The following is a 16,121-nucleotide window of genomic DNA, read 5'->3' as shown; positions in this document are numbered from 1 at the left end:
CATAGCTATCTTCCAAGCAGTTGACCAGGTTTCAGTTCAAATACTCTGTAATTCATCTGCTGAGTCTTTCAGATTCAATCTTCATTAGCTGTAACAGCAAGAAACAAATGAAGAAAGAGCTAAATGTAGATTTTAACAATTAAAAAGTAGACATCAAAATCAATTGGATTTCATTTGATCCGATTGATGCACCGGTATGTGAATAAAAAAAAAAAAAACATTGGAATCTCTCAGTTTTAAACTAGAAATGTCACATATTTTGCACTGGATGCTTCTCAGTCCTACCATAACTGCTGATGTTACACCTCTGCATTTTTGGTGAAATGTGGCAGAGCGAGAGCAATGTTTGTCAAAACATGACACATCCCGAAAATCTGTCTTCTCATACAAATGTCTGTAGCTTCTGAACGGTTTGACCTACAAAATCGTTTGACCATTCTGTGGAAAGGGGAGACTCTCGCAAACACAATGGTGTTCTCAGTTTTGCTCTACGACCCCCACAAGTGTCACGGGACTCGTCTGAAGGTAACCTATGTCCCGGTAAAAGGACAGGTTTTTTAACCAAGGAAGAAATTAATAAATATTGTGCGATGCTGAACCCACTAGTGCAGAGCACAATGGATTAGCAGTCCATTGCCTTAATCACTCGTCCACCTGGTCCTGCGCTCCAGTGGTGGCAGTCGCCCCTCCAACCAGTTGCCCAAGATCCGCCTGTCTCACATTGTTAAAGGCTCTTCAAAGGGCTCGTCCGGGATTTGAACCCGGGACCTCTCGCACCCAAAGCGAGAATCATACCCCTAGACCAACGAGCCATTTATTTAAGTTACGTTGTTTTGCAGTCGCCAGCAATGACGGTGAGAATATGCATTGACAGGTCGATGTTGCCAGGCCACAGTGAATCACGTGAGTGTTGGTGGTATACTTGTGAGCATAGCTATCTTCCAAGCAGTTGACCAGGTTTCAGTTCAAATACTCTGTAATTCATCTGCTGAGTCTTTCAGATTCAATCTTCATTAGCTGTAACAGCAAGAAACAAATGAAGAAAGAGCTAAATGTAGATTTTAACAATTAAAAAGTAGACATCAAAATCAATTGGATTTCATTTGATCCGATTGATGCACCGGTATGTGAATAAAATAAAAAAAACATTGGAATCTCTCAGTTTTAAACTAGAAATGTCACATATTTTGCACTGGATGCTTCTCAGTCCTACCATAACTGCTGATGTTACACCTCTGCATTTTTGGTGAAATGTGGCAGAGCGAGAGCAATGTTTGTCAAAACATGACACATCCCGAAAATCTGTCTTCTCATACAAATGTCTGTAGCTTCTGAACGGTTTGACCTACAAAATAGTTTGACCATTCTGTGGAAAGGGGAGACTCTCGCAAACACAATGGTGTTCTCAGTTTTGCTCTACGACCCCCACAAGTGTCACGGGACTCGTCTGAAGGTAACCTATGTCCCGGTAAAAGGACAGGTTTTTTAACCAAGGAAGAAATTAATAAATATTGTGCGATGCTGAACCCACTAGTGCAGAGCACAACGGATTAGCAGTCCATTGCCTTAATCACTCGTCCACCAGGTCCTGCGCTCCAGTGGTGGCAGTCGCCCCTCCAACCAGTTGCCCAAGATCCGCCTGTCTCACATTGTTAAAGGCTCTTCAAAAGGGCTCGTCCGGGATTTGAACCCGGGACCTCTCGCACCCAAAGCGAGAATCATACCCCTAGACCAACGAGCCATTTATTTCAAGACGTTGTTTTGCAGTCGCCAGCAATGACGGTGAGAATATGCATTGACAGGTCGATGTTGCCAGGCCACAGTGAATCACGTGAGTGTTGGTGGTATACTTGTGAGCATAGCTATCTTCCAAGCAGTTGACCAGGTTTCAGTTCAAATACTCTGTAATTCATCTGCTGAGTCTTTCAGATTCAATCTTCATTAGCTGTAACAGCAAGAAACAAATGAAGAAAGAGCTAAATGTAGATTTTAACAATTAAAAAGTAGACATCAAAATCAATTGGATTTCATTTGATCCGATTGATGCACCGGTATGTGAATAAAAAATAAAAAAACATTGGAATCTCTCAGTTTTAAACTAGAAATGTCACATATTTTGCACTGGATGCTTCTCAGTCCTACCATAACTGCTGATGTTACACCTCTGCATTTTTGGTGAAATGTGGCAGAGCGAGAGCAATGTTTGTCAAAACATGACACATCCCGAAAATCTGTCTTCTCATACAAATGTCTGTAGCTTCTGAACGGTTTGACCTACAAAATAGTTTGACCATTCTGTGGAAAGGGGAGACTCTCGCAAACACAATGGTGTTCTCAGTTTTGCTCTACGACCCCCACAAGTGTCACGGGACTCGTCTGAAGGTAACCTATGTCCCGGTAAAAGGACAGATTTTTTAACCTTGGAAGAAATTAATAAATATTGTGCGATGCTGAACCCACTAGTGCAGAGCACAATGGATTAGCAGTCCATTGCCTTAATCACTCGTCCACCTGGTCCTGCGCTCCAGTGGTGGCAGTCGCCCCTCCAACCAGTTGCCCAAGATCCGCCTGTCTCACATTGTTAAAGGCTCTTCAAAAGGGCTCGTCCGGGATTTGAACCCGGGACCTCTCGCACCCAAAGCGAGAATCATACCCCTAGACCAACGAGCCATTTATTTCAAGACGTTGTTTTGCAGTCGCCAGCAATGACGGTGAGAATATGCATTGACAGGTCGATGTTGCCAGGCCACAGTGAATCACGTGAGTGTTGGTGGTATACTTGTGAGCATAGCTATCTTCCAAGCAGTTGACCAGGTTTCAGTTCAAATACTCTGTAGTTCATCTGCTGAGTCTTTCAGATTCAATCTTCATTAGCTGTAACAGCAAGAAACAAATGAAGAAAGAGCTAAATGTAGATTTTAACAATTAAAAAGTAGACATCAAAATCAATTGGATTTCATTTGATCCGATTGATGCACCGGTATGTGAATAAAAAAATAAAAAAACATTGGAATCTCTCAGTTTTAAACTAGAAATGTCACATATTTTGCACTGGATGCTTCTCAGTCCTACCATAACTGCTGATGTTACACCTCTGCATTTTTGGTGAAATGTGGCAGAGCGAGAGCAATGTTTGTCAAAACATGACACATCCCGAAAATCTGTCTTCTCATACAAATGTCTGTAGCTTCTGAACGGTTTGACCTACAAAATAGTTTGACCATTCTGTGGAAAGGGGAGACTCTCGCAAACACAATGGTGTTCTCAGTTTTGCTCTACGACCCCCACAAGTGTCACGGGACTCGTCTGAAGGTAACCTATGTCCCGGTAAAAGGACAGATTTTTTAACCTTGGAAGAAATTAATAAATATTGTGTGATGCTGAACCCACTAGTGCAGAGCACAATGGATTAGCAGTCCATTGCCTTAATCACTCGTCCACCTGGTCCTGCGCTCCAGTGGTGGCAGTCGCCCCTCCAACCAGTTGCCCAAGATCCGCCTGTCTCACATTGTTAAAGGCTCTTCAAAAGGGCTCGTCCGGGATTTGAACCCGGGACCTCTCGCACCCAAAGCGAGAATCATACCCCTAGACCAACGAGCCATTTATTTCAAGACGTTGTTTTGCAGTCGCCAGCAATGACGGTGAGAATATGCATTGACAGGTCGATGTTGCCAGGCCACAGTGAATCACGTGAGTGTTGGTGGTATACTTGTGAGCATAGCTATCTTCCAAGCAGTTGACCAGGTTTCAGTTCAAATACTCTGTAGTTCATCTGCTGAGTCTTTCAGATTCAATCTTCATTAGCTGTAACAGCAAGAAACAAATGAAGAAAGAGCTAAATGTAGATTTTAACAATTAAAAAGTAGACATCAAAATCAATTGGATCTCATTTCATTTGATCCGATTGATGCACCGGTATGTGAATAAAAAAAAAAAAACATTGGAATCTCTCAGTTTTAAACTAGAAATGTCACATATTTTGCACTGGATGCTTCTCAGTCCTACCATAACTGCTGATGTTACACCTCTGCATTTTTGGTGAAATGTGGCAGAGCGAGAGCAATGTTTGTCAAAACATGACACATCCCGAAAATCTGTCTTCTCATACAAATGTCTGTAGCTTCTGAACGGTTTGACCTACAAAATAGTTTGACCATTCTGTGGAAAGGGGAGACTCTCGCAAACACAATGGTGTTCTCAGTTTTGCTCTACGACCCCCACAAGTGTCACGGGACTCGTCTGAAGGTAACCTATGTCCCGGTAAAAGGACAGATTTTTTAACCTTGGAAGAAATTAATAAATATTGTGTGATGCTGAACCCACTAGTGCAGAGCACAATGGATTAGCAGTCCATTGCCTTAATCACTCGTCCACCTGGTCCTGCGCTCCAGTGGTGGCAGTCGCCCCTCCAACCAGTTGCCCAAGATCCGCCTGTCTCACATTGTTAAAGGCTCTTCAAAAGGGCTCGTCCGGGATTTGAACCCGGGACCTCTCGCACCCAAAGCGAGAATCATACCCCTAGACCAACGAGCCATTTATTTCAAGAAGTTGTTTTGCAGTCGCCAGCAATGACGGTGAGAATATGCATTGACAGGTCGATGTTGCCAGGCCACAGTGAATCACGTGAGTGTTGGTGGTATACTTGTGAGCATAGCTATCTTCCAAGCAGTTGACCAGGTTTCAGTTCAAATACTCTGTAGTTCATCTGCTGAGTCTTTCAGATTCAATCTTCATTAGCTGTAACAGCAAGAAACAAATGAAGAAAGAGCTAAATGTAGATTTTAACAATTAAAAAGTAGACATCAAAATCAATTGGATTTCATTTGATCCGATTGATGCACCGGTATGTGAATAAAAAATAAAAAAACATTGGAATCTCTCAGTTTTAAACTAGAAATGTCACATATTTTGCACTGGATGCTTCTCAGTCCTACCATAACTGCTGATGTTACACCTCTGCATTTTTGGTGAAATGTGGCAGAGCGAGAGCAATGTTTGTCAAAACATGACACATCCCGAAAATCTGTCTTCTCATACAAATGTCTGTAGCTTCTGAACGGTTTGACCTACAAAATAGTTTGACCATTCTGTGGAAAGGGGAGACTCTCGCAAACACAATGGTGTTCTCAGTTTTGCTCTACGACCCCCACAAGTGTCACGGGACTCGTCTGAAGGTAACCTATGTCCCGGTAAAAGGACAGATTTTTTAACCTTGGAAGAAATTAATAAATATTGTGTGATGCTGAACCCACTAGTGCAGAGCACAATGGATTAGCAGTCCATTGCCTTAATCACTCGTCCACCTGGTCCTGCGCTCCAGTGGTGGCAGTCGCCCCTCCAACCAGTTGCCCAAGATCCGCCTGTCTCACATTGTTAAAGGCTCTTCAAAAGGGCTCGTCCGGGATTTGAACCCGGGACCTCTCGCACCCAAAGCGAGAATCATACCCCTAGACCAACGAGCCATTTATTTCAAGACGTTGTTTTGCAGTCGCCAGCAATGACGGTGAGAATATGCATTGACAGGTCGATGTTGCCAGGCCACAGTGAATCACGTGAGTGTTGGTGGTATACTTGTGAGCATAGCTATCTTCCAAGCAGTTGACCAGGTTTCAGTTCAAATACTCTGTAGTTCATCTGCTGAGTCTTTCAGATTCAATCTTCATTAGCTGTAACAGCAAGAAACAAATGAAGAAAGAGCTAAATGTAGATTTTAACAATTAAAAAGTAGACATCAAAATCAATTGGATTTCATTTGATCCGATTGATGCACCGGTATGTGAATAAAAAATAAAAAAACATTGGAATCTCTCAGTTTTAAACTAGAAATGTCACATATTTTGCACTGGATGCTTCTCAGTCCTACCATAACTGCTGATGTTACACCTCTGCATTTTTGGTGAAATGTGGCAGAGCGAGAGCAATGTTTGTCAAAACATGACACATCCCGAAAATCTGTCTTCTCATACAAATGTCTGTAGCTTCTGAACGATTTGACCTACAAAATACTTTGACCATTCTGTGGAAAGGGGAGACTCTCGCAAACACAATGGTGTTCTCAGTTTTGCTCTACGACCCCCACAAGTGTCACGGGACTCGTCTGAAGGTAACCTATGTCCCGGTAAAAGGACAGGTTTTTTAACCAAGGAAGAAATTAATAAATATTGTGTGATGCTGAACCCACTAGTGCAGAGCACAATGGATTAGCAGTCCATTGCCTTAATCACTCGTCCACCTGGTCCTGCGCTCCAGTGGTGGCAGTCGCCCCTCCAACCAGTTGCCCAAGATCCGCCTGTCTCACATTGTTGAAAGGCTCTTCAAAAGTGGTCGTCCGGGATTTGAACCCAGGACCTCTCGCACCCAAAGGTATACTTGTGAGCATAGCTATCTTCCAAGCAATTGACCAGGTTTCAGTTCAAATACTCTTCAATTCATCCGGTTCTATACCGGCTCTGACACCCGTAGAATGTGGCAGGTCTTGCAAACTATTACAGACTACAAAGGGCAGCACAGCTGATTTCAGCCCATTGACACAAGCCTACTAGACGAGCTAAATTACTTCTATGCTCGCTTCGAGGCAAGTAACACGGAAGAATACATGAGAGCATCAGTTGTTCCAGATGACTGTGTGATTACGCTCACCATAGCTGATGTGAGAAAGACCTTTAATTGGGATAGGGGGCAGCATTTTCACTTTTGGATGAATAACGTGCCCGGAGTGAACTGTCTCCTACTCACTCCCAAATGCTAATATATGCATATTATTAGTAGTATTGGATAGAAAACACTCTGAAGTTTCTAAAACGGTTTGAAAGATGTCTGTCAGTATAACAGAACTCATACAGCAGGCAAAACCTGAGAAAAAATCCAAACAGGAAGTGGGAAATCTGAGGTTTGTAGTTTTTGAACTCACCCCTTTCGAATACACAGTGGGATATGGGGTATTTTGCACCTCCTAAGGCTCCCACTAGATGTCAACCTTCTTTAGAACGTTGTTTCAGGCTGCTCCTGTGAAGGGAGCCGGATGAGAGCTGTTTGACTAAGGGGTCTGCCTGCAGCCTCGTTCTCAGTCACGCACTTTCACATGAGAGGTATCTCTAGTTCCATTGCTTTTCTACAGACAATGGAATTCTCCGGTTGGACATTATTGAACATTTATGATAAAAACATCCTAAAGATTGATTCTATACTTACTTTGACAAGTTTCTTCGACCTATAATATAACTTTTTGAACTTTTCGTCCGACTGGACCAGAAAGCGCTTTTGGATTTGTTTACCAAACGCCCTAACAAAAGAAGCTATTTGGACATAAATGAACATAAATGATGGACATTATTGAACAAAACAAGCATTTATTGTGGAACTGCGATTCCTAGGAGTGCATTCTGATGAAGATCATCAAAGGTAAGTTAATATTTATAATGCTCTTTATGACTAATGTTGACTACCCAACATGGCAGATATTTCTCTGGCTGGTTTCTCTGGCTGGTTTGTATCATATTTGTTGTTTATATACTTATATAGCGAATGTGTGTGTTTTAAAAATTCAGCGACACAAGCCTGTTAATCCAAACCAAATATACAGGGTGTTGCATGATGTGATCATTGAGAAAACGGGGACATGTATCCTGCAACGAATTCTGAATTGTCTGTATACGTAATACATAATGTTTTCTTGAACATAAAAATCCAAAAAATGAAAATGAAATGTTGTCTTTATTTGAAAGTGGCTCATTAACGTTATTGTACCTCAGAGAGGCAAGAAGGATGGCGGAGCAGATGTTGAAAAACATTTATTATAATCCCTCTAACCCTGGGTCTTATGGGGGTAAGGAACGTTTACAGAGAGCTATAGCCGAAGAAACAGGTAGCCGGTTAAACGATGCTAAAGTGAATGAGTGGTTATCAGAGCAGGACGCACACTCTACATAAACCCGTAAGAAAACAATTTCCAAGAAATATAGTTTTTTCTACCCAACCATTGTCCCAATTTCAGGCGGATCTATGTGACATGCAGGCCCTTGCAGATAAAAATGATGGAAATCGCTACATGCTAACGGTTATAGATATTTTCTCTAAAATAGCTTTTGTCAGGGTCTTAAAAAATAAGAGCGGGCAGAGGTAACCCGGGCCTTTGACTCTATCTTGAAGGAAGGAGGAGCCCCCAAGAAAGTGCAGACTGATGGCGTAAAATAATTTTTTAATAATACTTTTCAGAAACTCATGAAGAAGCACAATATAGTACATTTTGCTACAGGCTCAGATTTGAAAGCTTCAGTTATTGAACGCTTTAACAGAACTCTGAAGGAGCGGAACCCTCCGAGGTATCTTCTGAAAACTCTTTTCAAGTCTTTAAAAATCTGTATGGTTTGTTCCCCCTTCGCCGTAAAAAAAAAAATACATTTTATATTCATTGTGCGGGACTTGGTGCGTATATCCAAGTTGAGGAGTGTTTTCGACAAAAAATAAGAGCAAGGCTACAGCGATGAGTTGTTCACGGTTACCGAATGTCTGCAACGCATACCCCAGGTCTACAAATTAAAATATTATGACAGGGAATTTATATGATCTTTTTATGAGAAGGAATTACAGAAGGTACAGTTGGGTAAAGACAAAGTATTTCACATGGAGGAGATTCTAGATCAAAAGAGAGAAAAGGGTCAAAAATGGGTGCTGGTCCACTGGAAAAACTGGCCCCAAAAGTTCAACAGTTGGTTACTAGAGCACGATGGGGTGGAGGCATCGGGGGTTAACTTAAACCCTCATGCATGATAAAATACACCAACATTTGCGTGTACACAGGAGTGCATCATGGAACACAGCGGCTTCTACCTGACTCTCCCAGTAATGCGTCCGAACATGTATATCGTAATAATCAGAGTTCGAATTATACAACCAATTTTCCAAAGCCTATAGAGTTATCAGAGGCCTGGGAAGTAGGTCTCAGCGAGATGACATACCCCCATAGCTGGTATAATATCAAAGATAAGGACCGTGATTTTTATTGCTTAAAGTTATCAGAACCTGCAAAACTTATTAAGGTTAAAAAAGGGTTCTATATAACCGTCGACAGGATCGTCTCCGAGTTGAATGAACGCCTATCACTGAACAATATGGAAATATTCCTGATGTACAACCCTATACATAAACGTGTACAAATCTCAGGAGATGCTGCCTGGGGAATAAAGACCGGAGGTAATTTAGCCTACATGTTGGGGATGGGTCCCAATAAATGGACGTATGTGAAAGATAAATTATTCCCATTCCCCGCGGATATACATGCAGGATTTTACAACATATTTGTGTATACCGACATCATATCCTATCAAAGGGTCGGAGACAGCTGTGTGCCACTCCTGAGAACGGTTCATATAGATGGAAAGGATGGAGACATAGTCACTGTCACCTACGACAAGCCACACTACGTACCTGTAAGCAAGAAATATATTGAAAACATTCTTGTTGAGCTTAAAACGGATCAGAACGAAAACATTGAATTTACTTATGGTAAAACGATTGTAAAAATCCACTTTTGACCCTCCAAAACCTCTCTACATATATAATATTAGTATTATATATGTTATATACATAATACAAATAAATTAAAAAGGGTTATGGAACACCGACATCTCGACCCTAACCGTTATGTCTCATACTATGTTGATCAAGTGGGTAATGGGTTACCCGGCTATTATGGATCCCCAACCATGTACGGTTCGGGGATAGGAGGTATATTTCGTAACCTCTTTAGGATGGTTTTACTGTTTATGAAGAGAGGCCTCAGCATAGCCAAACCGCATTTAAAATCAGCGGGCAAAAAATATAGTAAGTGAGGTTGTAGCCAATGCTATAACCAGAAGGGCATCACCAGATGTCAAGTGTCAAGAAGGCTCGGGGCTGATGATGTTGTCTCAAAGACCAAAAAAGAGACCTCTGGACCAAAAACGGTAAAAAGAATACTCTGAAGTATTTTCTAAAAGAACAAGCACCATGGCTCTTTTACACCACACCACATGTCCTCGGAAGCAATAAAGACAGAGCTCGATCTTTTCACGGCTCCCTTAACCCAACATTCAGTAGAGATGTCCAGTTATGTGGAGATAACCCCACTCTCTGCCATTACAGACTACAGTCCCATAGAGTTTTTCATACCAGGCCACGGTGACAACTATCTGGACCTCAACAACACCTTGGTGCATTTGCATCTAAATGTGACCAAAAGAGATGGTACTAATATTGCAAACGATGCCAAAGTGAGTCTCATTAATTACCCAGTGGCCACCATCTTCTCCCAAGTGGATGTGACTTTGGGTGAACGTCTAATCAGTCAAAGCAGTGCCACATACCCATATAGGGCCATCATGGAGTGCTTACTCAACTACTCTGAAGACACTCTCAAGACACAATTCAGCGCTGGGCTGTTTAGCAAGGATACTGCAGGAGTCTCTATGGAATCGACAGACCCATCCACCGGTGCAAACAAAGGACTGGAGGCACGGAGTTTCATCTGCTAGGCCCTATACACTCTGACATTTTCTTTCAAGAACGTTTTCTCTTAAATGCGGTTGATTTAAGACTAAAATTAACCAGGGCCAAGGATGAGTTTTGCCTAATGTCTGCCCAGGGTGGGGACTTTAGTTTAAAAGTGTTGGGGGCCACGCTTTTTATTTAAAAAGTGTCTGTATCTCCGGCAGTTTGTCTGGGTCACAGGCTTTGATGAAAGGAAATGCCCTTTACCCTCTCCAAAGAATTACCATGAAAACCTTTAGCATACCTGTGGGCAGCAGAATCTGCAGTCAAGAAAACCTATTTCTAGGCCCTTTACCACGATCCGTGGTTATAGGTTTGGTTGATCACGCCTCTAATACAGGCAGCTTAAATAAAAACCCATTTAATTTTCAACACTTCAATGCAGAGTATGTAGCTCTGTGTCAGGACGGACGTCAGGTCCCTGCTAAGGCTTTCCAACCGCAATTTAATAACAACATATCTGTGCGAGAATTTTACAATCTATTCCTTGACAGAAATGATTTTGCAGAGGGTTACACAATGTATGCTTTCAATTTATCACCTGATGATGACACCTCAGGAAGTCTTTCGGTGGTGTCCCAAGGTAACCTCAGGCTGGAAATGCGTTTCCGTACACCTTTAGCCTGTACCGTTAGCATGATTGTTTATGCATGCTCTGATTCAATCTTGGAAGTGAATAGCCGAAGACAGGTTTTAGTAGATTATTATTAAGGATCGCTGAGCAAAGAGTTGGAAGGGCTCATGAGCTGACTGATTGGAAAACAATTTTATGGAGTGTTGGCTTGTGATGAATTACCTATTGAGAAATGGACGGAGCGGCCTGCCATGTTTATTGTCAATACCCATCCTAAACACATGCCGGGTGAACATTGGCTAGCTGTGACATTAGAAGAGGAAGGAGGAAGAAACATCTCAACTTTTTTTGATTCCTATGGCTTTCCCCCCAGTTTTTCACATTTCCCCAAATCTATTAAATATTTTTTTACCAAAAACGGCTCAAAGATATACTACAGTATCAAACAAGTGCAAGATAACCTTTCCACTACATGCGGTCACCACTGTGTATTCTACCTATGCCAAAGAGCCCGGGGAGTTTCTTTTGAAGATGTTATGTCTCTTTATAAGGATGATTTAAGAAGTAATGATAACGTTGTAGCCTCCAGTATTTATGCTGCAGTAGTTTATGTGTCGGGGGGGCTAGGGTCAGTTTGTTATATCTGGAGTACTTCTCCTGTCCTATTCGGTGTCCTGTGTGAATCTAAGTGTGCGTTCTCTAATTCTCTCCTTCTCTCTTTCTTTCTTTCTCTCTCTCGGAGGACCTGAGCCCTAGGACCATGCCCCAGGACTACCTGACATGATGACTCCTTGCTGTCCACAGTCCACCTGGCCGTGCTGCTGCTCCAGTTTCAACTGACCTGAGCCCTAGGACCATGCCCCAGGACTACCTGACATGATGACTCCTTGCTGTCCCCAGTCTACCTGACCGTGCTGCTGCTCCAGTTTCAACTGTTCTGCCTTACTATTATTCGACCATGCTGGTCATTTATGAACATTTGAACATCTTGGCCATGTTCTGTTATAATCTCCACCCGGCACAGCCAGAAGAGGACTGGCCACCCCACATAGCCTGGTTCCTCTCTAGGTTTCTTCCTAGGTTTTGGCCTTTCTAGGGAGTTTTTCCTAGCCACCGTGCTTCTACACCTGCATTGCTTGCTGTTTGGGGTTTTAGGCTGGGTTTCTGTACAGCACTTTGAGATATCAGCTGATGTACGAAGGGCTATATAAATACATTTGATTTGATTTGATTTTGTTAGAAAATGTGTTCAAATGTGTATCCTTTAAGACCGTGTAATCAAGGCGTATGGTCACGTCAAATGTTTAAAGAATGCCACAAATGTTAAATTGCTTAATTTTTTAAATAAAATTTATTGAATTTAATCATGGTCATTCAAAAGTCATTCAAAAGTCTAACCACCCTGAGAGATCGGGATTAGGGAAAAGTCCGGAGGCATTCAGGGGGGTAAATGAGTTATCATCATTCATTTCATAGGGATGCGGGGTTGTTGGGGCATCTTTAGGGGTGCTGTATCTCGTTGAAGGTTTTTGTTTTAACGTGTGAATCTGTTGACGAAGCTTATAGTTGGGTATATCCCGAGAAGGGAATGTTGAGGATGGCCAGGGCCTTAAGAAACTGAAGCCACCCTGGAGGTCTTCTGTCATCAGCAACCTTGTGGGCCGATGTGGTACTTTTAAGCAAGTCATGCATATGTGAACCCCTGACAACAGAACCCTGAAGGATAAACTCTCCTTTGTCGTTCCAAGTAGCGGCCCCATTTGAGTCTTTTATCTTGTTCATAATGTATCTAACATTTTTCCTGTTACGTGCCGGAACATGGGTTAACACGTCATGCATAACTTTATCTTCAACAGACATTTGATCTTCAGACGGTAAGCTCGCAGGTACAGGCATTACAGGGGCTTGGCTCTCGCTAGGCTCGTCATCTTTTAAAAGGGTCCGGTAGGGAAATAGTTAAATGGCCGGTCTCTCACTCCCCTTGTTTCACCAAGGCCAAATACCTTTGCAAGAGTTTTGTGTATTTTTGGACCTTATCATAGGGTTTCAATCCTTTTTGATTCAAAATATCCTTCATGGCCGTATCCAAATCATTTTCCGCTGTTTGTCTGATATTTTCAGGACCCTGCACTTGTTTTTTAAGTCTATCCAACTCTTGTTGTGGCACCAGATACATTTTACTGTGTTCAATACCCACGTGTGGCAGCAATAAGGCTGGTGATGAAGGGCACGGCTATACTTAGTAAAGGTAGAATAAAACCGCCTGGCTCTTTTATTGGCAAAGAGTTTGATCGCGGTCTTTTGTCTCTTACATTTTTTTCAATTGGGTCAGGGTGAGTGGAATGCGTCCTTGGAGAAGATTCAAAGCAATCTCACATAGGGATAATATGAGATCTGAAGAACAGTGACCCAAGATGGCCTTCCGTTTATTAGCTTTAGCCCCAACTAGGCTTCTCAAGAGGGGCAGGTTTCTTTTTCAAACGCAGAGACATAGCGGTTACTTTTTAGGAATGTACGCAGCCGGCCACTCCCACGGGAACAGACCAGTTCATAGCCTCAGGTGTTCTGCAGTATTTGCTTTTAAATCCACGATTAAATAAGAAAATGGCGCTTTGGTAGTGTCCTCATAGCTCTCCATGAAGTAGGATTTCATTCCAGGCTACGTCTGCTGAACTAGAGTGTTAATTTGTAGTTTGTCTCTAGGATTTTTGAACAAAACCATGTAATTGGCGTTCAAACTGATGGTGCGGCTATTTTTACCTTGGTGAAAGACATTCTGCACCAAGTAAAGCACGGACAGGTTTCTATGATGAGTATATTGGGTAAACGCTCGGGCAATTTCGGGATGTTCGCTACCTGCAAATACCATATCGTCCAAAACCAGCAGATTGTTTTTATGAGGAGGTAAAAGTTCATCATCAGACAGGGATTCAGGTATTCCTTCAACAAACTTGATTTTTATTGTCTTCAACAATTCATCATCACACATGGGTTGTAACAAGAATAACACCACACAACATTATCAGGCTTTTGAGATAACACATGTTCAGAATTCTCTAAAATAATTTTTACAAAACAAGTTTTACCACTATTAGACGGCCCTGCGATTAAGGCCGAAAATGGTAGTTGCAACCGGGGGTCAAAACCTTCTACAGCAGTCATTATATCTTAAGCTTTAAGACACACTGCGGCTTGTAGCATAAATCAGTAGCCAATGTCTGCTCTCGATGTCTGGGGCCTTCTGTGCCGTTTTTCGCTGGTGAGGAGTCTGAAAGAAAATAATACATACAAAATAGGTTATTAAATCTAAAAATATGTTAGATACATAAAATGTCAAATACATTTCAGGTATAATACTATATATTAACAATACATAGTTAAAATACCTCAGCTTTTTTGGCGTGACTTTTTTCATCAAGCATTCCCGATTCTGCAGGGCCGGTCTCGTGGGAGTCTGAAAAAACATTATTTGTCCTTGCTTTAACATATTCAAGCCTAAAAATGTATAACTAATAAAACTATGTATAACTAATAATAATAATATATATATATATATATAATGACTTCATACCGTATCCATAGAGCGCCAGTTCTTGAATCCGTACATTTTCAGCCCTGTAGCCCTTCTTGGGCCGGGGTGATTCTGCGCAATGCACTTGGGCCACAGTTGTGCGGAGTCGTGAAGGACTATGAAGCGTCATAAATGCCAGATTATGGAGCGATTGTCTTGAGGTTCCGGGGGGTGTGGATCTGCTGGTTATAGCCTCGGTTCTTGGAGTGTTTGGAAAACCTTTCATACAAAAAGGCAGAATACTGTCTGTTTCATAGGTTCCTCCGATGTCGTTCAGAGTCCCTAATGCATTCAAGTCACCCATTGTGTCAGTTGTCCATCATTCCTAAAAAAAAATTGTTGTCCCCCCTGTTTAAAACACAAATAACTCGTGTTTAATATTACAATAATATCCAGACAATTTAGCGAGTCCAAATCTTAAAGCTGCGTAAATGATGGGGACCCTACAAACGTTAGAGAATATTAACTGTTATACGATATACATTAAAACGTTACGAAATATATACACTTTAACTTATATGTGCATTTGGACTGAAATACACAAATAACTCGTGTTTAATATTACAATAATATCACGATAATATTCAAACAAAACTTAAAATATATTTTTCACTTACTCACCTCCAGAAATATCCATTAGGAGGGCTTCACAGACTATGTTATCTGTCCTGGGACTGCTGCCTGGTGTCTTACGAAGTCGTTCAGAGTGCACACTTTTCGTTTTTTAATATATAAATATTATTGGGTATGTGATTATTTGGACATACGCCGAAAATTGTGGGATCGTGAAGGGCTACGTAAAGGACAGGGCGCAGTTTGCTTCTGAGAATCCCCGTCTAACAATCGCTTCCCAATCACTTATGTCCAGTAGCCTTCAGAAATATCCATTCGGAGAGATTCAGAATATATTTTTTAATCTGTCCTGGCAGCTAAATATTCGGGGCTGCGGGTTTGCGCTAAATTTGTGCTAACCTAGTGTTAAAGTATATGCTCCACTAGACTCGCTCCGCGTTCTGTCCCTAACTAGCGAAAGTACGGAATGAGTTTACAGGGCCGTGGTGGCATTTTTTCGGGAGATATCATGTATGCAACACCCTGTATATTTGGTTTAGATAACAAAAGGCGGTGAATTCAAACAACAGGAGGGGATGTTGAGACATTTTGTCTACAACCGGGGTGGGGGGCACCGGGCGCTGATTAGAGATATCAATGTTTAACCCCGGGGGTCGGCAGATATCTGGACATGCCGTATGTATGATAGTGCAAACCTTGGTTTCAAACGATTCTCTACAGAGATAAAGTGCAGATGCCTGGGCCCTGTTGAACACACACTCGCCCCTTTTGTTTTTGAAACGCACACACACTCCTGCTGCCCCGTCACACGCACACTTACGCACGCACCCTGATTTTCCGTGTCTTTTTCCTTCGTGACAGACCGGGGGGATGATG

General features: G+C 42.0%; 6 non-coding genes across 6 annotated transcripts; all 6 read right to left on the bottom strand.

Moving 5' to 3' along the window:
• Nucleotides 1–740: 740 nt before the first annotated feature.
• trnap-ugg (transfer RNA proline (anticodon UGG)) lies at nucleotides 741–812 on the bottom strand. The gene has a single exon. It is a non-coding gene; the product is annotated as a tRNA-Pro (tRNA).
• An 857-nt stretch (nucleotides 813–1,669) lies between these two features.
• Nucleotides 1,670–1,741, bottom strand: trnap-ugg (transfer RNA proline (anticodon UGG)). Its single transcript has one exon. It is a non-coding gene; the product is annotated as a tRNA-Pro (tRNA).
• Nucleotides 1,742–2,598: 857 nt separating this feature from the next.
• On the bottom strand, nucleotides 2,599–2,670 carry trnap-ugg (transfer RNA proline (anticodon UGG)). The gene has a single exon. It is a non-coding gene; the product is annotated as a tRNA-Pro (tRNA).
• An 858-nt stretch (nucleotides 2,671–3,528) lies between these two features.
• trnap-ugg (transfer RNA proline (anticodon UGG)) lies at nucleotides 3,529–3,600 on the bottom strand. The gene has a single exon. It is a non-coding gene; the product is annotated as a tRNA-Pro (tRNA).
• An 861-nt stretch (nucleotides 3,601–4,461) lies between these two features.
• Nucleotides 4,462–4,533, bottom strand: trnap-ugg (transfer RNA proline (anticodon UGG)). The gene has a single exon. It is a non-coding gene; the product is annotated as a tRNA-Pro (tRNA).
• Nucleotides 4,534–5,390: 857 nt separating this feature from the next.
• Nucleotides 5,391–5,462, bottom strand: trnap-ugg (transfer RNA proline (anticodon UGG)). Its single transcript has one exon. It is a non-coding gene; the product is annotated as a tRNA-Pro (tRNA).
• Between the last annotated feature and the right edge of the window lie 10,659 nt (nucleotides 5,463–16,121).

The sequence above is a fragment of the Oncorhynchus clarkii genome, chromosome 33 (genome assembly GCF_045791955.1).
Source record: "Oncorhynchus clarkii lewisi isolate Uvic-CL-2024 chromosome 33, UVic_Ocla_1.0, whole genome shotgun sequence".
Lineage (NCBI taxonomy): Eukaryota > Metazoa > Chordata > Actinopteri > Salmoniformes > Salmonidae > Oncorhynchus > Oncorhynchus clarkii.
Note: the sequence above shows the minus strand (reverse complement) of the source record. Positions and strands in the feature narration are given on the sequence as shown.